We start from the raw sequence: 7,137 nt of genomic DNA on the forward strand, positions 1-7,137 counted from the left end.
TTTGAATTAACAATAAACACACATTTAACATAGCTGTCTAGAATATGTACGAATTCATAAATAACTGTCCCTCTAGTGTGTCGTTCGTACGAGATCTTACCTCTCAAATTAACAATTTGGAACTTTATACGTATAGTAATATTTTGTCAGTCACTTTTTTTTTAAATTAGGAACATTTATTTACAAACGAAAAGTTGTCAGTTATTTGAATGAAAGAAATGGTCAAATCTGTCTTCATCTGAACTTAATAATAAAACAATTAGAATAATAAACCTTCATCGTCGCACTTCTTGTATTGCATTTTGACGGAAACCCCTGGAAACATGTGACGTCTCAAAACTTTTTTTTCTCCGTTTTGTTGATTTGCCGGCACAGCTTGAAAGGAAAGCAGGTAGTGATGTTATCTCAGTTTAACAAATTAAGTTTTTAATCTAGCGCATAGACTTTTTAAGTAATAGTTACTACTAAATAATTACAACTAAAAACAATGAAGACGTATGTATAATATATACTTATATTTATCAACATATTCTTTGTAGAACAGTTAATATAAAATAATTTCCAATGAATATCAATAAGAGAAAGTTTGAAATAGTATAAAAGAGACGTAAGCTCGTAAACCCTAAAAAAATTTTGGATCGGGAACCATTGTTAAAAATTCGACTGCACTGAAGGGTGGACACTTTAGACAGGAATTTATTGCACCTATCTGATCCAGAAGGCCCTTCGACAAGTGCCAGATGTTGAACAAGTGTTATTAGACACTGTTATTGACGAATACTAAGAAGAAACAAACACTAAATTAGTTAAAGATTAACCAATACTTTTGACTTGATGAATACAAATATGTGTGCTTGTTTAGCGACTTTATTCATAATTAAGACAATTAAATTACATGGAAATTTTGTTTATTTTTTCCTTAAGTTATATCTGTTATAATATATTGTAGTATACTTTTATTACTTGTAGATTATAAGTATTTTACCGGAAGTTTTAATAGATACAATTTTTTTTTATTTCTTTTTATAAAAAAAGTTTGTATTTTATTAAAAATGGAATAATAAAATTACTTATTATATATCTAATTTTAAAAAATCATTCATACGATATATGATCAATTTGAGATAAAGTGTTTTTAATGAACGTGTGTTGTGTAATATAGTGTATAATTAGTAAGCATTTTAGGTAAGCATAATTTTCAACTTTACAATTTTTTTATAGCCTCCCACTTTTTTATGGTTTTACCACCATTTTTGCCCTTCGTTCTCAAATCCTCTTGTTTGGGCTACGCGACTGGTGCACGTGACCACGTAGTTAGCGTCGTGTGTTAAAATAATGCGCTGATTCGGAAATTCTTTCTACCGTTTATTGGACTACTGATACAGATTGAAAGAAAGACAAAGTGGTGCGTGTTGTGTCTTTAAAAACTGTGAAACACCTCTGACCACTTGATTTCTGTCCTTGGTCGGTGTACCTTGTGTTTTCAATAAGTGTGGCTGTATAATTTCGAGTATAATTTTTAAAAAATTTTCTCGCTAAAAGTTTCTACATACAACAAAAAGGTAAATCTTATAAGTCTTCTATAAAATTGGTTTAAAATGCCTAAATTTAGTCGATCTGTTTATAGAAAAGCAACTGAAGATTTTAATAAAACAATACAATCTCTTGAAAATAAGTCAGATAGCGCAACTCATGAAAATTGCAATAATTTAGCAACAGGCAGTACTTCTAGTATTCACTCTTATAATGTGCATGTTAGCAATACTGTTTTACCAACTAATTTAACGTTTGATACGGATGATCAGCAAAATCCTGATAATGAATTTGAATCAAATTCGAGTAAATATAATTTTTTTAAGGAAGAGCAGGAATTAGAGTTTGAAAATGGATTAATAAATTGGATTTTAAAATTTGGTATTAAACATAACGCTGTAAATGGTCTGCTTCAATTACTAAAACCAATATTCAAAAATTTGCCTTCTGACAGTAGAACTTTATTAAGAACACCTAGATCTTGCGACATACAAGTTGTTGATCCTGGTAACTATTACCATTTTGGTCTGGAAAACTGTGTAAAAAAAATTGTTTCACGTTCTGGGGGTCTTGAAATAGAAAATAAAATTGAAATTTTAGTTAATATTGACGGTCTACCGATTGCTAATAGTTCTGGAAGTCAATTTTATCCTATTCTTTGTTCGTTATTTGACAATACGAAAATTGTAGAAATAGTAGGAATTTACCATGGGTTACAAAAACCAAAGAATGCTAATGAGCTTATAAACGATTTTGTTAACGAAGCTATTGTTTTAACAAAAAACGGTGTCTTCATTGGAGAGAAAAAATATGATTTTAAAGTTAAAGCAATAATTCTAGATGCTCCAGCGAAAAGTTTTATCACATTTACAAAAGGACATGCAGGTTATAGTTCTTGTTCTAAATGTGATATTCGTGGAAATCGAAATGATAAAAATGTGTTCTTTTCAAAAACTGAAAATTTAAATAATCGGACAGACGTTGATTTTAGATTAAAAACAGATAGCGACCACCATATGGGCGTCACTATATTAGAACAAATTCCAAATTTTGATATGGTTAAAGACATTCCTTTAGATTATATGCATCTAATATGTTTAGGAGTAATGAGAAAATTATTAAATTTATGGTGCGGAGCTGCAAAACCTCCAAAAAAATTATGTGGTAGACAAATTATTGCTCTTTCAAACGTATTGACAGAATATTCGTCTAACATACCAGCAGAGTTTGCAAGAAAGCCACGTTCGATCAGTGAACTTAAACGTTGGAAAGCTACAGAATTTCGTCAATTTCTTTTATATACAGGTCCGGTAAGTTTAAAAATTGTTTTTAATAAAACATCTCATCAAAATGAATTGTTTCAAAATTTTCTGTCGTTACATGTAGCTTCCACCATTTTAATAAGTAAAACTTATTTTAGAAAACATAAGGAGTATGCGAACGAATTATTAAAGTATTTTGTTCAAACTTTTACAATATTATTTGGAGAACAAATTGTTTCTCACAATGTACATAATTTACTCCATATTGCTGAAGATGCCGAAAGATTTGGTGTACTAGATAACTTCAGTGCATTCAATTTTGAAAGCTACTTATATAAAATAAAAAAAATGATTGTTTCTGGTAATCGTCCACTTGCTCAATTAATACGACGAAAAAAAGAATTAGAAAGCTGTAAGCTCAGCGTTGTAAGATGTCTGACAAATAATTACACATTAAAATTGGAGCACAGTGATGGACCCCTATTACCCACATTGACAAATCCACAGTTTAAAAAAGTTGTATTCAACAATTTTATATTAACTAATTCCAAACCGAACAACTGCTGTCATTTATACAATAATAAGATTATTTTAATAGAAAATTTTGCGTCAAATTTTGAAGGAGACATTGTTATTTTAGGTAAAGAGTTTTTACAAAAAGAAAATTTTTATTCAAATCCATGTAATTCATCGGATATTGGAACTCATTTAGTTAGTAAGCTTGGTCCGTTACAGTTTTGATCTATTAAAGAGGTAGATTTTAAATATGTGAAGTTCCATTACAAGGATAAATACGTTGTCCTGCCTTTGCTTCATACTGAAGACATAAAAACATAGTGAATAAAATCAGATAACAAATAATAATAAATTAATTAATTAGTATTAACAACATACCACATATTACATAAAAAATCAATTTATTTTTACGACTAAGCATACAGCCACATTTAAAGGAAAACAATTGCGGTACTACATATTATTATATCACCCAATTATTGTACATTGTTTAGGGCTTTTGTCATCATTTAAAACTTTAAAATTTAAGGTAATTTATCAAAACACGTTGATATGATATTTTAAGGGGATATTCATTGTCTGCCTATTGTTTCCAGTATGTCTTGGATAATTGTAAAATTTATCAATGAAAACAATTGCGTGGAAGCAGTCCCAACATTATGGATGAATACGATCAAAGGAACATGTCGTTGGCCTCCCTATCGCAACGACGTTAAGTTGAGAGCGGCAATCAAAAATTGTGAAACACCAAATGAAGACTGGGCAAATCACAAAGTTGTACCATTTGACAATGGATGTTACGGTAAAATTTATTATATACGTTTGAGGATAATGTAAACATGTTGTTTTTTTTTATTTTTGGACGATTACAATATTGCGATGAGCAAGTCGGACAAGGCATTATATATGTCGGACTTAAATTCCGATCTAGAAGGAACTTCGTCAAACAACACAAATGTTGGAAAAAGAAGTTTCTCGCAACGATTAAATTCTTCTTCGTCAAGTGACGAAGAGGAAATAATCAATAAAAATTTTCCAAATGCTCCACCTCTAAAAAAAGGTATGATTTAACTTATTTTGTTAAGAATTGATATTGCTATATTATAACATTTTTAGTTGCCCAAAATACATATATGGAAGACGACATTATGATCCTTCCGTTTGAAGAACCAGAAAAAGGTAAATTTTTAAGAGTAAACTTGTTAATACAATAAAAACAAAAATTGTTTAAGGCTCATGCTGTAGTTGCCAAAAAAAAATGGAAGATATGGCTAATGACATTGCCCAGATTAAAAGTAAGTATGCTAATTTAAATACATAAATTATTACTAACATTTATGAATTTATTTTTTTTAGATTATGTTGACAGCCTAGTAAAAAATATGGCTATTGTGAAGGCTTCACAAATGGAATGCCTCAAAATGTTGGAATTGTCCCATGCAGCTGGTTCTAGTAAATCTTTGGGAACACAACCAGAGAAAATTCAAAAACAACTGACGGAGTTGCCGGCAAAATCAAGCCAAACTCTGAAAGCTTTTGAGTTGCTTTTGGAGGATAGGGAAAAGCTTCTTTCTATTGTAAGTAGAATATTACAAAAACATGATTAGGTAAATAAAATTATATATTTTATTTCAGGCCACACAGTTCTCTTACGTAGGTGGAGACAGCCTATATGAATTCATAAAAAGAATTATAAGCCGAATTCTGTCCGACCAGTTAGGAAGTAACTACAATATGAAGGGCCGTGGACACAAATTGTCATTAGGCAATTCAAAAATCTTACAATTAATTATAGGTATGGTGGATGTTTCTAATTATAAGCAAATAATGCAAATATCTTTGGTCTTTTATAATATGTAGCATTCAAAAGAACTGACTTTTGAACTGAAATTTTGATAACACCAATGTAATATTTATCATGTACAATTTTTTCTAACAAACAATTTTCAGAATCCACTAAAACATCAGGCAAATTTGGGCAATCAACAGAAAAAGAAATCGAGTCATGTGTAGGGAAATGGCTTAGGCGCTGCACCGAAAGAGTGAATAACCGAAAGAAATGAGTTTTACAGTACTTTTTATATAATTATTGTTTTACTATACTTTTTTTTATATTTTAATGAATGTAATAAATCCATTATATTTAATAAAATTTTATGCAATTAATTTTTCTTTTTAATTACATCCGACTAGCATCTATTGAACATCCCGAAAACGTTGGTACAATAAAATGTAATCACTGGACATCCAATGTACATAAATTATGTGTCCAAAAAACGTTCAATGGAGCACAAACTGGCATCCAGTTAAGATCCAGAAAAGGTTATTCTAATAATGGACATCCAGTGGACGTCCAGAAAATATCCTTCAATGTCCATTCACCTTAATTTGGGGTCCAAATGGCGTCCAAAAAACGTACAGACAAAGTTAATCCAATACTGGACGACCAGCGGATGTACATTTATTGTCCAAAAAACATCCGTCATTGCCTATGGACATCCTTTCGATGTCCAAATTGAATGTACAGTCGGTGTCCAACAAACGTCCAGAAAAAGTCAGTCTTAATATGGACGTCCATTGGGCCTTTTATTGGATGTTATTCCTATATCCAAAACACATCCGTCGACGTCTTTTTACATCCAATTGAAGTCCAGATGGCATCCAGAAAAAGTACAGAAGAGGACAGTCCAATAGTGTATATCCAATGGACATCCAATTTGGCGCAAACTGGATGGATTATGGACTTTAAAGACCAATTTTGGTCAGAAAAGGGACATCCATTGGATGTTCATATATCCAGGCACGATTTAAAAATGTACATCCATTGTACGTCCCCGTGCTACATGGGTCATGACATTTGTGACATTCATTTGAGGTTATGTTTATTTTTGAGCATTATGATGAGGACTATTGACTTAAACATGCACATTCACGATTTTTTATCTCGATCTTTTAGTAACTAATCACAATGCATTGAACCGAGCATCGTTTCTCGACATTTGTGATATTTCTCGTTTGAGGTTATGTTTACTTTTAAGCATGATGATGAATATCATTCATTTAAACTTGCGCAGAACGATTTATCCCGATCTTTTGAAATTGAAAACTAATCACAATGCATCAGACAGCGTTTTGGTGAAAAAATTTCATAGGCACAAGGAAATGTGAGCGAAAAACTTGTTGAAAGTTGGTCGTCACCAGAAAAATGATTGCAGAATCGTTCGTTATGAGGTGCAACTAGTATTCACGACTTCTTTAGCACTGTCACAGGTTTATTGGAAATGGAAATTCAGTGACACGTATGCAGTGAAGCGATTTGACTCATTTATGATTGCATTTGCGTTAAAACAGTAATCTCATTTATGATGGAGACAGAATTAGATGATCACAAGATTTCGTCCTTTTTCAGGAAACTACTTTACCTTGATTTACTTTGATTAACAAATAATTTGTTACAAGGTATTTTATTGTAAGGTACAAAGTTTTAACAGTGAATAAACTATACCAGTGACAATTAAAGCAATGTAACACCATATTTTCTACAATAGTAATGAACAAATGTACAAAAATTTACAAATGTATCAGATATTTACACTGCTACAACATGTCTCTGTACTTTGAACATTTAAAACAAGTGCAAATATTGCTGGAATATTGTAAGCGTTTGGTCACTACCATTTTGCTTGTTGGCGATGCGATGAGATTTGACTTTTTTTTTACTAGCAACTCATTTCTTGAACTTTCTTGTAACGAAATGGACACAAACAATTAGGGGCAGCATAAGTTTTTGGATATGTTCTGTTATGGTAAAGAATGAATTTGCGGT

Source organism: Gnatocerus cornutus, chromosome 10 (genome assembly GCF_029298725.1).
Source record: "Gnatocerus cornutus isolate USDA-ARS CGAHR chromosome 10, icGnaCorn1.1, whole genome shotgun sequence".
Taxonomy (NCBI): domain Eukaryota; kingdom Metazoa; phylum Arthropoda; class Insecta; order Coleoptera; family Tenebrionidae; genus Gnatocerus; species Gnatocerus cornutus.